This window comes from Sturnus vulgaris, chromosome W, assembly GCF_052056855.1.
Source record: "Sturnus vulgaris isolate bStuVul1 chromosome W, bStuVul1.hap1, whole genome shotgun sequence".
Lineage (NCBI taxonomy): Eukaryota > Metazoa > Chordata > Aves > Passeriformes > Sturnidae > Sturnus > Sturnus vulgaris.
In genome coordinates, this window is record NC_142282.1 from 40,390,100 (window position 1) to 40,411,506 (window position 21,407).

Below are 21,407 nucleotides of genomic sequence, written 5' to 3' on the forward strand. Positions count from 1 at the left end.
GACACCTTTCTCCATATTAAATCCACTATTAAAATCAGTGTTACTGGACCATGATTCCAGTCTGCCTCCTGGAGGGAAGCCATAAGAACTTCCCTGGCATCTCCCCCAACATGTCCTCTCCCCCTTCTGGTGCATCCCATCATCAGACTAAAATCCTCTGATCCCCTAAAACATTCTTTCTGTTCCAGTCCACTTTCCCACAACTTACTCATGTGTCTAATTGTATTCCCTGGTATCTTGGGGTGACTTTATGATGCTTGTATTCCCAATCGTCTGTTCTGTTGGTGTTGAATGTTGAGTTCTGCAACTTTAAGACTGGTTCCAGGAGTGAAGGGAGAGAAGAGATGCAGAGTTTGTTATCAGAGACTGCACTTGATCCCCCGCATCCTTCACACAGACTGTTGTCTGCAGTGGACAGCAGGAGAGAGCTCTCCTTTGCTCTTGGTTAGTTTTTCTAGCTAGCTGAGGCAAAGAAGCTCCCTGGACTGTGGGTTTGTTATTTTTTTCCTTTTTCTTGAAATTGTTCGAACCTGCTCTGGACTGAAAACCCAGAAAAGCACTGGGAGCTCACACCTGTGGCCCACCAGGCCTGGCCTGGGCCGTGGCATTTCCCAGCGCCAGAGGGACTGAGAACAGACTGAGTGAGACGAGCTGCAACCCACAAAAGGAACTCTTCTGAATGTCATCTCTTTGGAGCGGTGAGAGGTTTTGCTGTTTAGTATTGTTCATTTTTGTTCTGGGAAGTGCTTTGCCTGTTAAATAAGCAGTTTTTTTCCACTTCTCTCCGAGGAAATATTTCCCCAAACCAGTTGGGGGAGGGACTGCTTAAATTTATTTCCTAGAGGGACTCCATTCAGAGGTTTCCTCCCAAATTTGCCCTAAATCAGGACACCTGGCCATTCATCATTCTTTCCTCCTCCCCCCCCAACTACTTGCCACAGAGCAACCATCAACCCTAAATCCTCCTCTTCTTGCCTGCACTTTAGGTACCTCTGTCCTATGCTGCACACAGAACAACATCTCTTTCAACCCTTTGCCTTTCTTTTCCTCTTCAAGTGTATAAGGAATTTCATCCCACTTATTTTTCCTTCTACAAAACAACATTAATTGCAATATGGTGTTATACTGTAAGGCTCCATCCTTAGGCCACTTCTCTTGATTTTCCAGTGTGCAAAGTGGTCACCATTGACTACAAACTTAGAGAAGTTTTTCATGCATGAGGGTATCACCACCAATTTGTTTCCAGTGTTTCAAGATACATTCCAGCGGTGACACCTCTGATACCCCTTTGGAGGTTTTGTTTCCCATTATAACCAATTATTATTTAGGAGCTCCTTTGAAGGGACTCTATCCCTTCCCTTTTTGAAGGGACTCTAAAATTTCCCTTTTCCCACCTTAGTTACCTTTAAACCCAACCTTGCAAAGCTTTTTCTGTGCCTTATAGGCAGGTTAACAGTTAACACCTTTAAAGTAAAGAATGCCTTTATCTTACCAAGCGTCTTGCTCTGATTTCCTTCAGACCAGGGATCGAAGGTTCTCCCTGATAATCCCTCAGTGGAGGTCCTGCGATCCCTTGGATTTGTTGAAATTCAGGAGTCTGTTCCACCTAGGTCGCCAAAACTGTTACCAAAAATTCGGTAAAATAAAAAACTCCTTAACACCAATGTAGCATTAAGAACCAGGCATTCTTTATTTGGCTGGGTGTATGGGGGGATAGCTCCTCCCAAAAGCCATGCATGCTGAGTACAGGAAAGTTTCTGTTTATATACTGTATTTTGCATACATATTCATTGATTGTCTTGGACTAAACATACACACAATAATAATTTCCCTGAAATAATTAATATATTTCCCCTCCCCTTTACAAATGCATTTTTCTGTCCTAGGAGTCTCTCTGGTGGTTGTAGACCTCAATGTTCCAGGTGGCCTGGCTGAGTTGGCAGGACACTGGGGCTGGTGAACTTCCAGTTCTCCTTCTTATACAATGGGCATTGTGCAGTTTCCATAGGCCAGTGATTTTGGTAGAACAAGCACTGTATTAGCTCACTGGGTGTAGAAAATTTATCATCTTGTAGCAGAGGGGAAGGTGATAGAGCCTGGGAAGAATGGAGAGGTGGGGCAAAGGTGTTTTTAAGATTTGCTTTACTTCTCATTATCATTATCCTGCTCTGATTTTGATTGGTAAGAAATTAAATTAATATCCCCAAATCATGCCTGTTTTGCCCATGACAGTAATCAGTGAGTGATCTCTCCCTGTCTTTAACTCATGAGCCTTTTGTTATTTTTTCTCTCTCTTGTCCACTTGAGAAGGTTAGTGATAGAGAGGCTTTGGTGGGTACCTGACATCCAGTCAAAGTCAACCCACCACAGGATGGGAAATGATTTAATAATTTATGATAGTTTGGGACTAATCCCTGAGGCCAGTTCTTATTTCTTTGCCAAAGCAGGGTGCAAACTGGAGGAGGAAGATGGCAGCATCCTGTCCTCTGTACAGGTGTACCTTATGAGAAACAGATCACAGCACTCAGTGGACCCTGCCATTCAGAGCACATGGCATAAGACATAAAGCTAGAGATGAAGCCATGAGCTTTCTCTGAGCCCTCTTCAAAAAGAAAGAAGAAAGGAGTTCTTGCTCCTCCCCTGAGGTGGGCAAGCCACCTGAATCCATGTGAGAGAAGTGTGGATATCAAAATGAGAGACTAGGCCTTTTTAAACTGTACTTGTGAGGTCACCAGCTGCACTGGATAAACCCTGCCTGCCTCTCTCCACACCATCTGGAGAGATTTCAGAAGAGAGAAGTAGGAGTCTTTGAGGTGCACCAGGTATAAGGACTGGGTTGTAATGCTGAGCTGCCCCCAGGGGCCACCATGCCCCGGTGATCTGGCAGCAGCCAGATGGAAACTTTCTAATGCAGTTTTGAGTATTAGAAAGCAGGCATTCTTTATTACAGCATGCTGGTCACTTGGAGGATCCTTCCTCTAATCGAGTGCCCCAAGCATTGGCTAAATAGAGTTTTTATCATACATACTGATTACATATGCATTAGCTATCCCCACTTACTTGATGTATATGTATTATTTTATTTTACATAGTCGCACCCATTATTGGAAGTCCTTATATGGTTCTTTGGGATCTGTCTTCAGTGTCCTGTGTCCTTTTGAGGTGACTGTTCCTCGACCTCCACTTTTGAGTAAGAGCAATATAGTTGTTTTGCATAACTTCTACATTGTCAGCCTTGTAGAGATGAGCTGGCATTCTGTTTGTTTTGCATGACTTCTGTTTGCCTAAGTTACATCTTTTATTGATTTCTACAAGGCTGTGCTATTCTGATCTACTGTCCTTATCAGAGCAAAATGCTGTTCTGTTCTACTGTTATTATCAGCCCCACACACCACCCAAACAGCTTTTACAGGTACTTCTGCAGCAGGAGAGAAAAGTGTTTGGGCATGCGACACACAAAGGCTCACACAGAGATCCTCAAACCTGCTCCAAGAGATGTATTAAATTAAAGGCCAATATGCCTCTAAAAAAGAATTCCTGCCAACCTAATTAATGAAAGCTTAATCAGCAGATTGTTTAATAATAAGCTTATTAAATGTAACTGTGCTCATTACCTTGTGATGCTTGCTGCTGCATGGTGGGGGAGGGCTTGGAGACAGAGCTAGACACACTCCTTAACTCATTCAAGGAAAACAGTGTCAGTTTATTCATGGAGGCTACCTTTTATAGGGGGTTCAAAATTTGCACGCCTGACCAGATCATTGATAGAGGTCTTGGTGCCGCCCAGCTCCTTTGACCAATCATATGTCTGCAGCTTAGGTGGAATCTGATTGGGTGAATATCCACTCAGGGGCTGGCCCATGGTACCGAGCCCAGTTTCCAAAGCAACTGCAGCACAAACAAAGCCTGTACTGCAGCAATTAAATAGCTAATGGAATTCTAAGACTATTGGTCAAATTTCCAGACAATGGCCATCTCCCTAAGGGGGCGATCAAGTCAGTAATCCTGTTAAAGGGAGTGGGTTTGTGGTGCAAGATGACTTTCTCGCTGAGCTGCTCCTGATTCAAGCACCCAGGACTGCGGTGATAAACTGAATAGCAGGAAGAGGCACCTCAGACTGTACATATTCTGTTCTCCTATAGAGATTTGCAATAAACAGGAAATTCATCTAGTGAAACAATGCCTGAAAGTCCTCTTCTAGTGAGCAGACTATTTGGAGGGTGGCATGCTATGTTAGTAACACTTTCTTTCTCTTTCCTGGGAAAGAAAAAAATAGGTATCATGTTGCAGAGCAGTGATTTCTCAAAGCATGATGGAGAAAGGAGTATCCATCCATCCATCCATCCATTCAGCATGTTAACTAGCCTGGTTGTCTTTTTTCATCTGTTTTCATTTTATTAGATGGAAAATACAGAATTTTGTTTGAAACGCCTAGGGTTGTAGACACCTAGGCAGCAGATATCAAAGCAGAATGGATCAAATAGACAACATTTTCACAGAATCACAGAATGCATAAGACTGGAAAGGACCCCAGTGGGCTGTTCTCCCAGTTTCAGCTAGGGTAGAGTTAATTTCTTCTCAGGAGCTGTTACAGTGCTGTGTTTTGGATTTGGAATGAGAATGGTGTTGTTGATAACAGTGATGTTTTGGTTTTTTGCTAAAGACGTTTTTTTACCTTGTCTCACACAACCTCCCCTCAGAAAAACTGGTAGGGAGCATAGTCAGGACGGGTGATCCAAACTGACCAAAAGGATATTCCACATCATAGAACTTCATGCCCAGTATATAAACTGGGGGGAGTTACCCAGAAAATGGGGCTAATCTTGGTTCAGGAAGAGAGGTCTGGCATCAGTCAGCAGGTGGTGACCAATTGTATTGTGCATCACTTGGGTTTTTTTTCCTTTTTATTATCATTATTACTATTTAACATGATTATTGTATTTTACTTTATTTTCAATTATTAAACTATTCTTATCTCAACATACCAGTTTTACTTCAATTCTCCTCCCCATTCCACCAGGATGGGGGAGAAGGGGGGAGGTTGAGTGAGCAGTTGTGTGGTTCCATCTTGTCTTAGTTTTGATTTGCCAATTTAAATATACTCATTTTCTGTTGTGAGAAAGAACCAGAAGCAAAAAAAGCAAGGCAGGCATAAAACTTAAGATAGTATAAAAAAAAATATTAACTACATAAACAAAGGGGGGGAAAAAAGCAAATTCAGAATAAGATTTTTTTCAGACTACTCCTTCTTTCCTTCTCCCAACTTTCATAACAACAAAACAAACATACAACAAATACTTCGGTCAGTTCTTAACTCAGTCTTTTTCAGTTTACTTCAGGAGAGAGAAGCCTCTTCTTGTTGAAGCTGGAGGGATTTTTTTTCCACAAGAAGGAAGAAAACAGTCCTCTCGTGGTTTCATTTTCACGATTTGCATCCACCCGGACCTGCAATCGTGACGCTCCTCCCAACTCCACAGCCTTCCCAAAGCTGTAGATGTGGGCCATGTCTATCTCATGGGGTATTACTTTTAAGAATGAAATGATCCACAACAAAGGTTCTTTTCATTTCTTTTCTCTCCATTCATGCTTCATCTTCAGAAAACTGAGATCCCCTTCTTTCCTCAGGGCAAAGATTCTCAACACAGGTGCCTTTTGGTCAAATGATCTATTAAATGGAACATCTCCAACCCCCCATGTCTTTCTCCGTGGTTTATAGGAATATTCAGTATATCAGTTCATCTTTACAATCTTACAAAAGGATTTTCAGCCATCTTGATAGCATCTCTTCATTCTTCTTCCATCTAAAAAAACTTAGCTCTTGCTTCACTGACTTCAGAAATCTTCTTATTCCCTTTCATATTTAAAGGAAGGCCGGAGGTTTTGCAAATCTTATCTGAGCACTAAAGAGTTAAAGTTTAACACAACTACAAGAGTTGGGCCAGGCTCAGGCAGTGCTGGGTGGAGGGGGGCGGCTGAGGTGTCAATCAGCCTTTCTGGGGCTTGTTGCAGCCCCACATTGGCCATGGCCACCCCTGCTTCCAGACAGGGCCCGGCTGCCTCCCCCACTGCTCCGAGTCAGCAGCAGGAGCCGGCCCCCCCCCCCCAGAGCCACAGGCCCGTGGAGGAGGAAGCTGTGAAGGTCTTATCAACGAGCCTCTCCTCCTCCCGGCCATCAGGTCCCTTAGTTTGCAAACGGGGCCCAAGCGGCCTCCCGAGCCTCCCCCCCGCATAGGTGGGGGAAGCTCGGGCTGGTGTTACCTGCTCAGCCACCGGAAAGACAAAGAGACTCAGTTCTGAATTACCTCCTTTGAAATGTGTGTTCACGTAGCGAACTAACTTTCTCCCATTGGCTGTTGAAGTTGTCCTAACCTCCACAGAGGAAGCTCCCTTAGAGAGAACTTCTCTCTGAGTTTCTTCTTCTCAAGTCAACTCATCACACATCTCCAGCTGGGCTTAAAACCATCACAGACATCTAGTCTGACCTCCCTGCTCAAGCAAGGTTGTCCTAGAGCACATGGTACAGTATTGCATCCAGGTGGTCCTTGACTATCTCCAGTGAGGGAGACTCCACAACCTCTCTGAGCAATCTGTTCTTGTGCTTGATCACCCTCACAGTAAAGAAGTTCTTCCCCATATTCAGTTGGAACTTCCTGTGCATCAAGTTCTACTTCTTGTCCTATTACTTGGCACCAGTGAGCAAAGCCTGGCTCCATTGTCTGACACCTCCCTGCAGATAGTGACAGAAATTGATGAGGTCCACGATGTTCCCTCTCAGTCATCCCTTCTCAAGTCTGAACAGGCTCAGCTCCCACAGTTTTTCCTCATGAGATGCTACAGTCCCTTAATCATCTTTGTCACCCTCTGCTGGACCTGGTCTAGGAGCTCTATGTCTCTCTTGTACTGAGGAGACCAGATCTGGACACGGTACTCTAGATGTGCCTCACCAGGGCTGAGTAGAGAGGCAGGATCACTCCCCTTGGCCTGCTGGAAATGATCTTTCTAAAGCACCCGACTGGCCTTCTTGGTCACAAGGGCACTGCTGGCTCATGGACAGTTTGTTGTCCACCAGGACCCCCAGGTCCTTCTCCACAAAGCTGCTTTCCAGCAGGTCACCCCCAACCTGTACTGGTGTCCGGGGTTATTCTTCCCCAGGTGCAGGACCCTGCATTTGCCTTTGTTGAATTTCAGAAGGTTCCTCTCTGCCCATGTCTCCCACCTCTTGAAGTCCCTCTGAATGGCAGCACAGCACTCTAGGGTATTGGACAGTCATCCCAGCTTTGTGTTGTCAGCAAACTTACTGAGGAGGCTGTTACAATCTACTTAATTATAGAGGAGCAAAGACAGCTCTCTGTGAATTGCAGAAAAAACGTCAGGTTCAAATATTCCCCGAAATGAGATTTAAACCCAAACGAGGTTATATGTTGGTAACAAAAAATCGGGTTTTTTTTCTTTATTAATGGTAAAAGAGGCAAAGTGAAAGAAAGGGGAAAAGTAGAGAAAAATTGGAAAGAGCTAAGATTATTTTATTTAATAGTAAATGAGAGAGAAAGGAAGAAATTGAAAACGAGATGGGGGGACAGAAAGAGTCACAGAGACAGATTAAGTAGAAAATATCACCACTCCATGGATCTCAATGGTGTCTTGTTGATCCTCTCCATCTGGTCTTCTTGGTGGTAAGGGTCCCCCCAAAAAACATAGAATTCAATGGATTAATATACATTTGGGTCAGGTGGAAACACCCAGGTACCTCCCCTGAGGAGGGAGGCAAGTTTGACACGGTCTCTTGCAACAGACTGGATCAGTTGTATGACGTGCAGTTATCTAGTGCAAGGCCTCAGGAATGAGTCTGGGAAACACTTTGGGGAGGGGGGTTGATGGATTATGGCATCCCCTCAGCTGCCTCTCATATGAATGTCCCATGGATGTGGCCTTCCAGGAGGGGGGGGAGGGGGGGTGTTTTACAGCTGAGCCAGTTTGTGTATAGGAGGATGGGTGTTCACTGCCTCTGACAAGAAGTTATGCCACACACCCAAAACTCTCCTTGGTCCCCTTTTGTTGGGGGAGAATCTGTGCAAACCTGGCCTCAGCAGATAAGCCTGTGGCTATGGCCTCCCGTGGATGTATTCTTCCCCCCAAGCCTTATCTACTTCTTCCCAGACCTGAGATGACTGAACAACAGTGTCAACTTTATCTTATCTCAAGTTCCCTTAGGCGGCTTAACTCATTCCCAGGTTCCAGTCAGGAGGCATATTCAGAGTGGGGTGGGTATCAGTGGTGCAGCTTCTTTATACAGTTTTGCTATAATGGGCAAAAGTCCTTCATAGCAGTGTACCTTGGTCTGAAAGATGGATATCTGCTAAGGAAGGCAGGACCCTCCCTTGGAATGGAAAATGTAAACCCCTTCCCTCTGAATCGTTAAAAAAACTGTATAATCACGGACAAAGACCCTCTAACTAATTAAAGTTAGAAAGTGGTATGTTTATTCACCGGCAGGCGGCACTGAAGTCACCTCCGAAAGGCGTGACCGCCACGAACAAGGTTCTTTGCCATCTATTTATTCCCCAAGATCTTACATATAATACATATGCATAACCCCAGCACCTCCCATCCCCATCCAATATTAAAATGAGCTCATTAGTCCTTCACATGTGGGCAGTTCTTTTCTTGAATTGGGTCGGTGGTCTCAAAATGGGTCAGTGATCTCAGAGGATGAAGTCAGGAGAGTCTTCATCAGGTCTCGGTGACCCTCTGGCACCATCCAAGGCCTCGTGCTTTGTAATTAATGGTTTACTTATTTTACATTCTTCTATACGTAAGTTCATAATAGCAGATAATTATACCAATTATCACTAGCCTAAGCATCTAGTAATTATTAACCTACCATTTACCTACCTAACTTACATCTTGCTCATGGAAACTACTTCTACCCTTAGCAAAAATCTTAACTTTTTAAAACCATGATTCACCTCCGAATTATTATAATTTTGGAATTCAGGGGCTTTCAGGCAAAGTATGAAGATAGGAATAACAGTTCTTTACTAGTATGTATAACCAGGCAAACAAACAACACTAACTATGGCAGTTAAAACAAACAGAATCACAAACTCAGTAACGGCCTTCTCCGGCCGCAGGCACTTTCCTCTTTGGTGTAGTGATGGTCACAGCCGGCAGGGGTGCTGGTGGCTCCCTGTGGGTAGGGCAGGTGGGATGATTCCCCCACGGCTGCAGAGGGCACTGTGGTGTGATTTCAGGGAGCATGCAGTAATGGTGGACTTGACCAAAGACGAGAAGGGATGGAAGAAAGGCTTGCTTCACAAACACCCCAGGGGCAGTCGATCCCAGTGTCCCAGCAGGACTCTGGGAAGCAACAAGCTGGAATGGCAGGAATGAGCAAACATCTCGGGGTGGTGGACGAGATGTATCAGAAGCTCCGCGGCTGTAGGTGGAACCGCGGGACGTCTCGGCAAGCAGGCAGGGGGTGCTGGGCTACAGTGTAGCGAAAGTTCAGAGCAGTGCCAAAGAAGCAGCGTGGGCGGGGCAGTGGCAGCCCGGCTACGAGCAGGGCAGGGAGAGGTGGGCTCAGGATCCTGGGCACCCAAGCAGATGGTGAAAAGTCCCTCTTTTAGTGAGGTAGGTTTTAATAAGGTCCCAGTTCAGTGGCTGCTCTCATGAGCAGAGGCTCACTCCACAACAGAAGAAGCAGGACCAAGCTGGGCTACAGCGGCAGCAGCGAGTTCCCTCCCCCAAGTGGCAGCTCTAAACGCCCTCCTCCGAAGCTGAGAGAGAGAGGGAGAGAGAGCGAGAGGGAGTGAGAGAGAGAGCCAGCAGCTGTCCCAGCCCTGTCTTTTACCAGTCCAGTTCTCCCGGTATCTCTGCCCCTCTGTGAGAAACCCTCAAGATAAGAGAAGTGCAACCAGATGCCCTCCTCCCCTGAGCTTGGCCACTTCTTTTGTTTTTCTTAAGTACCCAGTCATTACTGTTTCCTAGCAACTTATGGGACAAAATTCCCTAAGTAAAAGAAACAAAAGGAAAGAAACAAACCCCCAACACAATGTTTAAGCTGATGTCTTTTCCTGGTTCTAAAATCAGTCAGACACAGTTAGGGGATACTTTTATAAGGATCCTTTCTGGTATACAACATGCCCAAATACACACAGAAAATGCGCTGAACATGCACACCATAACATAAGGCTGGCGCAATTTTATAATATTAACAAATTAGCATAACTGACAAGAATCTACAGTTAGAGACACGTGATGAGCCTCCCTGGTTCGACCCTTTCCTTAAACCTCCCATTTAGATACTAATTGAACTTTCTTTATGAGAAAGTGTTCTTAGAAGCTGGTTTTAACACTGGTTCCCAGAGGAGGCAAGATTAGGATTGGATCCTTTAGGCATGTGTTTTGTCTTTCTGTCTAAAAGAGTAAGCAAAATGCTAGCTACAAATCTATGTAGTTATACAATAATAGGCTACAGAGCTGCAAATATGTATAAAGAATATAAAGAATATATAAAAGCAAAAAGGCAAAAATCAATTTGGCATCAAAACCATGAACCATAACATTTCATTTTCTGACAGAGGCATCTACCCCTTCATCCAAGTCATTGATGAATAAGTTAAACAATACTGGGCCCAATATTGAACCTTGTGGACAGCACTAATGACAGGTCTTCATCTAGATTCATTGCCACTGATCACAACCCTTCTGGGATCTGTCATTCAGCCAGCTCTCAATCTACCTCACTGTCCACTCATCCAGTCCACACTTCCTGAGTTTGCCTATGAGGATGTTGTGAGAGACAGTGTTGAAAGCCTTGCTGAAGTTGAGGTAGACAATATCCACTGTTTTCTCCTCATCCATCCATGTAGTTTTTTCATTGTAGAAGGCAATCAGGTTAGTCAAGTCAGATTTCCCTTTGGTGAATCCATGCTGAATATTCCTAATCACCTTCTTGTCATCCATGTGGATAGAAATGGCCTCCAGAGTGAGGTGTTCCATCACCTTTCCAGGGACTGAGGTGAGATCGATTGGCCAGTAGTTCCCTAGGTCCTCCTTTCTGCCCTTTTTTGAAAATCAGGGTGAGATTTGCTTTCTTCCAGTCCTCAGACATCTCTCCTGACTGCCACGACCTTTCAAAGATGATCATGAGTGGTCTTGCTATGATGTCCACCATCTCTCTCTGCATTTGTGGATGCATCCCATCAGAGCCCATGGTCTTGTGGATGTCAAATTTGCCTAGGTGTTCTCTTACCTAGTCCTTCTTGATTGAGGGGAAGTCTTCCTTACACCATTCCTTTTCACTGGTCTTCTGGGGAGAGATCTCTGAGGGCTGGTCTTGTTTGTGAAGACTGATGAAGTCATTCAGTAACAAGAAGCCTTTCTTGTTGTCCTTGACATCCTTAGCTGTATTTAATTCCAGATGGGCCTTGGCCTTGTCTCATTTCTACTTACTCTGACAACCTCTTTATATTCATTCCAAATGGCCTGACCCCGCTTCCATCTCCTGTGTATTTCCTTCTTGTGCTTGAGCAATGATAGGAGTTCCTTGTTCATCCATGAAGGTCTCTTGCCCATGTCCATGATTACAATCTTGTCTTGCTTCCTCCTTGCCTGATACTGAACTCCACAATCTCATGGTCACGGCAACCAAGGCTGCCTCAAACCTTCACATCTCCAACAAGGCCTTCCCTGTTTGTTAGTTTAAGGCCAAGCAGCACACCATTCCTTGTGGGATCCTTCACTACCTGTGTCAGGAAGTTGTCATCAATGCTTTCCAGGAACCTCCTGAACTGTTTGTGCTTCATGGCATTGCTTCTCCAGCAGGTGTCAGCATAGTTCAAGTCCTCCACAAAAACCAGCAGCTGTGACTTTGAGGCTGCTTTTAGCTGCCTGTAGAAGTCCTCATCCACTTCCTCCTGATCAGATGGCCTGTAGCAAACATTCACAAGTGTCACGTTTACTAGTCAGCCCTTTTATTCTAACCCATAAATCCAGAAACATGTCTGGGAGTGTCAGCTGCAGTCCAGTCTTGGAAACGGGAAAAGTCCAAGGGTACTTTGCAATAAGAATGTTGGAGTCAGCAAGTTGTGGAGTCTCTTGCAAGCTTGTGTATTGCCCATGACAATAGTGCTTCGGTCCTTATTTGTTTTGGCTGCTAGATGGAAACTTAACAAGTAATTCTAAGCAGTGGTATCTGCCAGCCAATGAAAACTTTCCCAATTACAACATTTAAAAAAAATAAATTAAATCTGTAGTTTATATAGACTATAAAACTCATGTTCTCTGTCATAGACCAATCATGTAGTGTGTATTTTAGACTTGTGCAAGCATGAACATTTGATTGTGTATGCAGTTCAAGCCTACTTATGTCAGGCTCTATTCAAGTGGGTTTTTATACAAATATTCATTATATGATGATCTCCTGTGTAACTGAAGGCTGTGAATATTCAGATAAGCAAATTTAAACTGTTAGTCTCCTAAATACGTCACACTTACTGCATGCCTCAGTGGCCTTAATGCTTCTTCACAGAACATCAGGACCCATAACAAATCTGATGTGGGCTCTAATATTAACTCTTTAACTGGTAGAATATGCCTTTAGCATAAGTGATGCTTTAAATGAAGAGAGCTATTTAAATTAAGTTCATTTCATAGATTTTTTTCTTTTTCTTTTTTTTTTTTTGTCTGATACACCATACAACAGGGTCAAGCAAAAAGCAAATGGCTTTGTCTTAAACTGTGTTCATTTGAATAGAAATGATGAGGGGGCATTTGCAGTTCTTTCCAGGTGAAATAATTTTCTCTGTCCCTTTAAAATATGTTAAGGGAGACTAGCTCAGTTTTATGGGTTATATTTTGTTAAGTTCCATTTATAAACTGCAACTTTTTAGCTGGGCTGGTTAGGTTGCAAACATGTCCTCGGATATCTAACTGTTCTTCTGACTGGCAGGAAAACTATTCTTTGAAAAATACATGAAAAAACAAACAAATTCCTTTCTGAAGTATGAGAAACAGGGCTCACTCTAATTTTTTTAACGTTTAATGACAGATAAAAGGGACAGTACACAGTGCTGGGATGCTTGGAAAACTGCCAGAAGCACACCAGTTAGCTTAAAACAATTTTTATATACTTTATCATTACATTAGTTAAATGCATATTAATGAGGATTATACATATTCAAACATTCCTGTGAGTTTACATGTTCCAGGAATTCTTTTGCTTGGCTTGACCTTTGATTTGGCTTCATGCCATCCTGTAAATGAAATTCATATATTTCATTTCTTCTTGAGGTGCTGTTTGGTTGTTTGACACTTTTTGAAAACCTGGAGGGTCAGTAGTAGATTCCTTGAATTTTTCTTTCTCTTGGTGTTTATTTTTCTGTTTCTTTTCAATGTTATCATTCAGATAAGATACTCCACAAGTACACTGAATAGTTATTTCACATTCCTATAATTGACAGTTAGTTACACGAATAAAAGCATTTAACATTACATAGTCTCTATTTTAATATTTTACTGTCTTGGTTTAATTTAATTTCCCCAAAAAATGTCTTGATTTAATTTCGTTTCCCGGCCAATGCACCAAATAATGTCAAGGTTTTGATTTGCCAATTTAAATATACTCATTTTCTGTTGTGAGACAGAACCAGGAGCAGAAGCAAGGCAGGCCTAAAATTTAAGAGGGTATAAAAGAAATTTATTAACTACACAAACAAAGGAAAAAAAAATTCAGAATAAGATTTTCAGACCACTCCTTCCTTCCCTCTCCCAATCTTCATAACAACAAAACAAACATACAACAACTACTTTGGTCAGTTCCCAAGTCAAACCGTCTTTTTCAGTTCACTTTCAGAGAGAGAAGCCTCCTCTTGTTAGGCTACAGGTATTTTTCCACAAGAAGAAAGAAAGAAAACAGTCCTCTCATGGTTTCATTTTCATGATTTGCATCCACCCGGGAACCTGCAATCGTGACACTCCTCCCAACTCCACAGCCTTCCCAGAGCTGTAGATGTGGGCCATGTCTTTCTCATGGGGTATTACTTTTAAGAATGAAATGTTCCACAGCAAAGGTTCTCTTCATCTCTTTTCTCTCTGTTCAGGCTTCATCCTCAGAAAACTGAGATCCCCTTCTTTCCTCAGGGCAAAGATTCTCAACACAGGTGCATTTTGGTCAAATGATCTATCAAATGGAACATCTCCAACCTCCCATGTCTTTCTCCATGGTTTATAGGAATATTCAGTACATCACTTCATACCTACAATCTTACAAAAGGACATTTCAGCCATCTTCACAGCATCACCTCATTCTCCTTCCATCTAAAAAAAAACTTAGCTCTTGCTTCACTGACTTCAGAATATCTCCTTTTTCCCTTTCACTCTGGGAAGGATTGAAAAGTCTGTAAGTCTTATCTGAGCATTGAAAGAGTTAAGACTTTGAACAGGGAAAAGGAAAAAAAACAAAACCAAGGCTACAATGCTGGAGTTTTGCCAGGATCTCCGAAATCGTAGGCGGGGGGGAGGGGAGAAAAGCGGCTGGGATCTTAAATCAGCCTGAGTTTTTCCGGCCACTGTCCATGGCCACCCCCTCCTCTCTCCCAGGCCATGCCAGCTCCCCAGACAGGGGGGCCTGGCCCTGCCCCCCTGCCAGGCCCACAAGCCTGCAGTGGGACCAGGTCGGGGCCCTGTTACCTGCAATGCCGCCGGAAAGACAAAGAGGCTCAGTTCAGGATTACCTCCTTCAAAATGTGTGTTCACAGAGCGAACTAACTTTCTCCAATTGGCTGTTGAAGCTGTCCCAACCCCCCACAGAGGAAGCTCGCTTAGAGAGAACTTCTCTCTCAGTTTCTTCTTCCCAGGTCAACCCAGCACATTTACAAAAGCCTAAGATATAATATATATTTATCACATGACTGTATAAGCTACACTGTGCATACAAAGCTGACATTATACTATATTAAAGCAGTTAAAAGTGGTTACAAACAGTACTATATTAAAATTGTTGTGATTAATAATAATTTGCAAAAGCCAATACATAAATGTGAAAGCCAAAAACTATATAGTTATTTATAACATGAAGGTAAATGTGAAAGATTTGTGTGCTGAATTATTCTTTAAGTCTTGAAGTATTGTTATCTTTGGGGTGAGGGTAGCAAGCCGGTCAAGGCTACAGGGATCCCCTTGAAGGTGTGAGGGGATTCCAGCCCATGCCTTATCACCACAGATAAAGAAGGCCCCCTTTGGTAGCCACCTGGAATCTAGATTGGACACGGACAAGGTAGGGCTGGTGTAATTGCACCAATTCCCAGAATTCTTATAAATGGTATTAAGTGGGGTTACATCTTTCCTGTATAGCACTTTAACCTCTTTAGGCTTCATCTAGCCATAACCATATTCTCCATAACTAAGCTTATAGTAAAATTTCACACAGAATTCAGTCTTTGCAGACCCTAACAGGTCCAACTCTGGGGATTCTTGTCTCACGAACATTAATGCAATGGTCCGGTTATCCCAGTTGTCAGCTGGGTTGGGTCTGTTACCTGTGGTGCGTAAGAGGGTGGAATAATCATCTTTAGTTGTGGTATGTATGAGGGTGTTAAAATCATCTGCCGTGAATGGCTATCCTACCAGATACGTTGACAATGGGTTGTCTAAGTTGCCCATGGACAGGCATAAGTTATCTTGTTTTAGTGTCCTTGCTAGGATCACCCAAACATTATGGCTGGGCTGTGAAACAACCCAGCTGAGGGCATGTGGTGCCGTGAGTAGCATCCAGGTAGCAGTGAGGATAGTGCCAAAGTAGATGAATTTTATCTTTGGACAGGGATGGGGCTTCTGATGGGGAATATAAAGGAAATTTGAGGTTTTGGGAATAACTGGGGAATAACTTGTTTGCAGCAGCAGTTGCCAGATGTATGTCTGGCCTGTGCTTTGCATGGTCTGGTCAGGTCACAAGTTGTTGTGTTTGGGATCTGGTGACAGGCCGATGGCTTTTCATTGATGCATTCATCTCCTTTTCCATGCAGAGCTGGGTTGGTCCTTCTATGTTTCTGTATTGGACTCATTATGGTTGTTATTTTTTGTGGAGGCAGTGTTTGCAGGGCCTAAGTATGGTTTGATGTTTTTTCCTGGGAGCCATTTGGGGCCAGATGGTAGGGAAACACAGGCATAACACTTCCCCCAGGTAACCAAGGGGAAAGGCCCAGAAATGTGATGTATTTCTGGGTCCTTGATTAGCACCGGTGGCTTCTCAGTGAGCTTAGCTCAGGTCAAATTCGAGAAGTGCTGGAGTACGGTGGGGTCAGGTTCTGATGATGTACAGTTTAAGAAATTATTAACATAGAGAGCTTTACAGAGTCTCTCAATGGGAGACATAATATCTGTTTCTCCCTGCTGCTGATCAAGGACTCTCTTGATGGTCTGGTGGGTCCTTTCCACGATGAATTGCCCTGTGGGATTAATGGGGATGCCTCTCTTGTGCTTTACTCTCCACTGGTCAAAGAAACCCTTCAACTTGCAGGAGGTATAAGCGGGCCCATTATCTGTCTTAATTTTATCTGGGACTCCCAGGGTAGCAAATGCTAGGAGAAAATGCTGAATGGTATGACTGGCACTTTCTCCTGTGTGGGCTGATGCAAACACTGCTCCAGAGAACGTATCAACAGATACATGGACATATTTTAGCTTGCCAAAGGAGGAAATGTGTGTGACATCGGATTGCCATAACTGGCAGCTACCGAGGCCCCAGGGGTTAACCACAGAGCCCATTGATGGAATTTGGTAGGCCTGGAAATTCGAGCAGGTGGCCATGATCGCCCTTGCCTGATCCCTTGAACCCTTGAACATCCTCATGATGGCAGGTACATTTTGGTGGTAAAAGGAGTGGGAGAGTTTTGCCTGTGAGAAGGTGTCCAGAAGGTTGGCACTCTCCACTGCCATGGCTAACACGTCCTCCCTCTTGTTCCCTTCTGCAACAGCGCCTCGGAGGTAAGGTTACTTTCTGTGGGAGATTAGATGGATCAGTTTAGAAAGCAACGTGTGCAAATTTTGGTTTGAGACCTCCATTAGAAAAGCATGCTCAGCCCTCATAGCTACCCCAGCAATGTAGGCTGAATCTGTGACCAAATTAAGGGGTTGATCCTTGAACTTCTCAAAGGCTCTAACGATGGCCACTAACTGTTGCTGGTGAGGGGGTCTCTGTTAGACCCCAAAACTGCTTGTTCCCAGGAAGTTCTCAGCAACAAGGTACACTTGCAGGCCTAGCCCGGATTCAGCTCTTTTGTGAAATCAGGCTTGCAATGTACCTTTTGAGCCAGCAGAGAAAGAGATCGAGAAGTGCCTTTGAGGAGATTCCATAGAGTCTTTATTTCTTCTACGAAGGGGTCCTGTCCATCAAATCCAATGGGTGGGGTTCTAAGAGGACTTTTATAGGGTTTAAGGGTTTTGTATTTTGCACCAATTAACAAAGAAATTCTATAACTAACCAATCTACAAAAGACTTTAGGGGAAGAAGGAACCAATTATCTAAGAGGAAAATGGACCACTAAAATTACAGAAAGATAACACAGGGGTCTACAGGGGGGCGAGATGCTTCTTGGTATTAGTCACTCTAAGCAAACAATTTCTTATCTAAGGTATCATCTTCCATGGGGCCCTATGTTGGAAGCTTGCCTTTTCAGAGATGGTTTCTGCTCTCTCCACAACTAACTCTGCAATCTGTGGGGATCCCTCTACCACTCGGACATCAGACTCCCACTCCTGACTTCTGGGATCCCTCCAAGTCACCACTGACTTTGGGATGACCCTGAGCTGTAGATAAAAACGGTTAGAGCTTTGAGAGGTGTCCTACTTTGGATTAATTTTGGGATCATATTAAAGGCCGAATTACGATTAAAAAGTCTATGTTTTGGCACGTGGATGGAAATTTGGCCTGGGTAGCTATCGAAGGCAAACTGGAGGCTCTCATTGGTCTGGAGGAAATACTCCAGATCCCCAGTAGTCAATGGCATGTGAATGCATGTGAACTCACACCCATCAAGAGAGTGGAGGCGAGTTCTGGACTTTTTTATTAAATGTGCCATAATTTCCTGAGGAGTGGTTATTGTTTTTGTAGGCTGATTACCTGTAAAGATCCACTCAAGTATTAATAAAGGGTCTCTAAGTTGTGGATCCCATTGAAAAATCAACCCATAGTGTTGTAACTCACTAGATGTATTGAAAATGGTAGGTTCTGTGACCCCTGCAATGTCCTGTGGTCTGGTCCCTCTCCCCTCTGGCCATGCCTAGTTGGCCGAGATTCAATTTTCCCCCGCCCCCTTACAGACCCTAGAAAAGACCTATGTCCCCTGACCTCGCCCTCTTTTTGCTTCTGGAGGCCCACAAGAAATAAACCTCAGATTCTCCCTGGGGGGAAAGAGCCTCTTTTGTTATCTTTTATTCACGTCCATGTAGTGGATCCCAGAGGCTTCTTCCTAACATCTGAGCAAGTCGAGAACTAGGGTGAAGTCTCAGGGAACGCTACAGTTGGCGCTCAAAGTGAAAGGGTCTCTAGAGATATTAGAGAACCCCACGACTGCCTGTGACTCCCATTTCCGGGATTCAATAAGCCTTTGAGCTGATCAACTTCCTTAAATTTCTTTGAGCTGCATTTTGTGCAGTTCTGAGGCTTTAAGGACAAATCGGGAGCCTGTCAGTAGCCCAGGCAGGTCGGTTCTGGACGGAGACCCATTACAGTTACACAGAAACCTATGCCTGCAAGATAAAGGGTGAGTGTAAGCCTCCTTTTGCGGCAGGGTGGGTTCCCCGGAGCTCTGCGGGGGGATGTCACCGGCGGCATTTGGCTGGTGCGGAACTGCTCAGAAGAAGCGGCAGTGTGTGCAAGGCCTGGTGGCGCAGAGGCATGGTGGCACGCAGGCACAGCAGGCATGAGCGGCAAGGCAAGCGGCAGCTTTGATTGGCTTCAGCGCAATGGTGGGCGCATTTCCACGACTTTTTGCGGCTTTTTGCAGCTTTTTGCAGCTTTGGTAGGCGGGATCGATCCCAGAAGCGGCTCGGGTTTTGCTGACAAGAACAGCGCAATTATTTTTAACAAGTGACTAGTTTTTCTGTGTTTTAACTGTGGTTTGGGTAGATATAGTGGCAGATTGTTACTAAACATCATGGGTTCACAACATTCTGCCCTGCAAGAGTTTAAGTTCCCAGCTCAGGGAAATATTAAGTTCGGGAGATGTTTTAATCTCTAAGAAAAGATTAGCACATTTTACAAGCTGGCTGTCTGTTGAAAAATCGGACCTTGAATTGCATGATATAAATTCGATTTCATTTTGGGATGAAATAGGGGATTTATTAACTTTAAAAGTGGAAAATGGTGATGAAACAGCCTCTCTATTCCTCGCGATATTCTTACAAATTCTAAAACTTTTACTTCAGACAGAAAACAACAGGCAGTAATAGCAAAACAGCTCAGATTCACCTTCCCTTTTTCCAAAACCCTATAATGTAGAAATGGAGGGGACCCGCGGGTCACCCCAGGAACCGCAGGGCACCTGGCACAGCCGTAGCTGCTCTGAGCCCCTGAGTCCTCCCCAGTATCCCGGTTCTGATGATTTTTCGAAAATTGTCGGCCATTCTTCCTTGTACCCTTCCCTCCCAAATGTTTTCCCTTCGGAGCAGTGTTCAGAAAGCTATAGAGGTGACTTCCCTTCAGGGCAACGTCCATGTGGCTAAGCGTGAAAGGGCCAGGGGCAAGATCCAAGGTGGCACTGGCCATGCGGCTTGTCCCTGGGGCACTGTATAGCGAGTGGTGGGGGTCCCATATGGTGGTGGCCACATGTTTCCTCTGTCATCCCACAATCCCTTTTACCCTCTGGTCCCTGCCCCTAACCCATTCCCCTCCCATAACCCATTCCTGCCCTCGACTGCCTTGCCCCCTCCTTCCTCCAAGAGCATGCCCTGCATGACATCACCCTGCAACCCCGCCCCCACGTGTTGAAACCCTGGTTCCCATGGCTACCCCTCCCCTGCTCTGGTCTCACATGCCTGCCCTCCAAAGCTACTGGGGGGGGGGGGGGGGAGGGGGGGCGGTGGCACCCCTGCTGGGTTCAGTGTCGGTGGGAATGGGGGTGGAGAGGGATCAGCTCACAACCCCTGTAGGTCAGATGGTGTCCCCGTGGTGGGGGAGGGTGGGCAACCTCCCGGGCCCGGTGGGGGGGGGGGGGGGGTGCCCAGCCCTGAAAGTCAAAACCTGTGAGAAGAAAATACACCATCAGCTGGTCCCGTGATTTATCTCAGTAGGGGAAATGGGAAGAAAAGTTATCAGCCTTTGTCCTATCAAGATAAAAATAATATTTGTAAAGTACAGAGAGAATTTGGCAGAAGTAGTGAAATTTTTAAAGGCATGATAAGAGCCACCTTTAGCTCAAGCGAACTATTTCCAAATGATATCAAGGATCTTTTCTGATGTCTGTTAATGCCCTCAGAATATGATCTATGGGAAAGCCTGTGGAAAAGATCTTTGAAAGTGCTTTTACAAGAGCTTTTACAAAGCTCAGATGATGCGAAAGATGCTGATGATAATGAAATTACATATGAACACCTATGTGGGGAAGGGGATTGGCATTGTTCCGAGAAACAAACCAGAGTATTATCCAAGTCTGTCCTGGATAAAATATGCAATGTTGCAGAAAAGGCTTTTAACCAATTACCAACAGTGGACGCCAAGGGTAGTTATGTTAACATTAAACAATTTGCTTCTGAGAATTTCTTACAGTTTGTAGATCGTCTTTGTGTGCAAGTGGAAAGGCAGGTGCACGATCCGGTGGTACAAGCCCAATTGATTAAGGAGATGGCTCAGAGGAATGCTAATGAAATCTGCCGCAGGGTTATCCTTAGCCTTCCCCTCAAGCTAGCACCTAGCTTAACACAGATGATAGAAGCCTGTGCCAGGAAAGCAGAACTGTTCAGTGGACACGAGAGAAATCCGGACTGGCACACCCAAAGACCACGGCAGCTGTGACACCAGGAGCCAAGAAGCAACGAATGTCACCAGAGCAGCTGCAGCACATCATCTGCTTCCAGCGCAAGAAGCCAGGACACTTCGCCAGAGACTGTCCACACAACCAGAAACAGAAGAAGACCAACAAACAAAAAAACTAGCTTTACAGCGCGTACCCGCCATTAACACAATCAATCCCAAAGGTATAAATACTGCAGGCTCCACGCTGACAAAAGTCTCTCTCTTAAAAAAAACAAGGGGGAGGATGGAATACAGGGTGTGGGGATGCAGGACAATAAAAATGTCACATGTTCAATTAACAAGGTTTGGCAGGCACTAGGCCGTTTTAGGCTCATGACTACCAAAGGTTTTCATTTCAGGTCAGCTGATTGGGCAGTCATTACAGTGGACCTAC

At 44.5% G+C, this 21,407-nt stretch overlaps 1 protein-coding gene and 1 long non-coding RNA gene across 7 annotated transcripts in view; one reads left to right on the forward strand and one right to left on the reverse strand.

Moving 5' to 3' along the window:
• LOC148220178 (protein FAM219A-like) overlaps positions 1-21,407 on the forward strand; it is a 193,651-nt gene that overhangs the window by 141,378 nt on the left and 30,866 nt on the right. The gene's annotated exons all lie outside the window — the stretch shown is intronic.
• On the reverse strand, positions 8,458-14,793 carry LOC148220182 (uncharacterized). Its single transcript, XR_015799066.1, has 2 exons — positions 14,692-14,793; positions 8,458-14,265 (listed from the first exon to the last, which is right to left on the reverse strand). It is a non-coding gene; the product is annotated as an uncharacterized LOC148220182 (long non-coding RNA).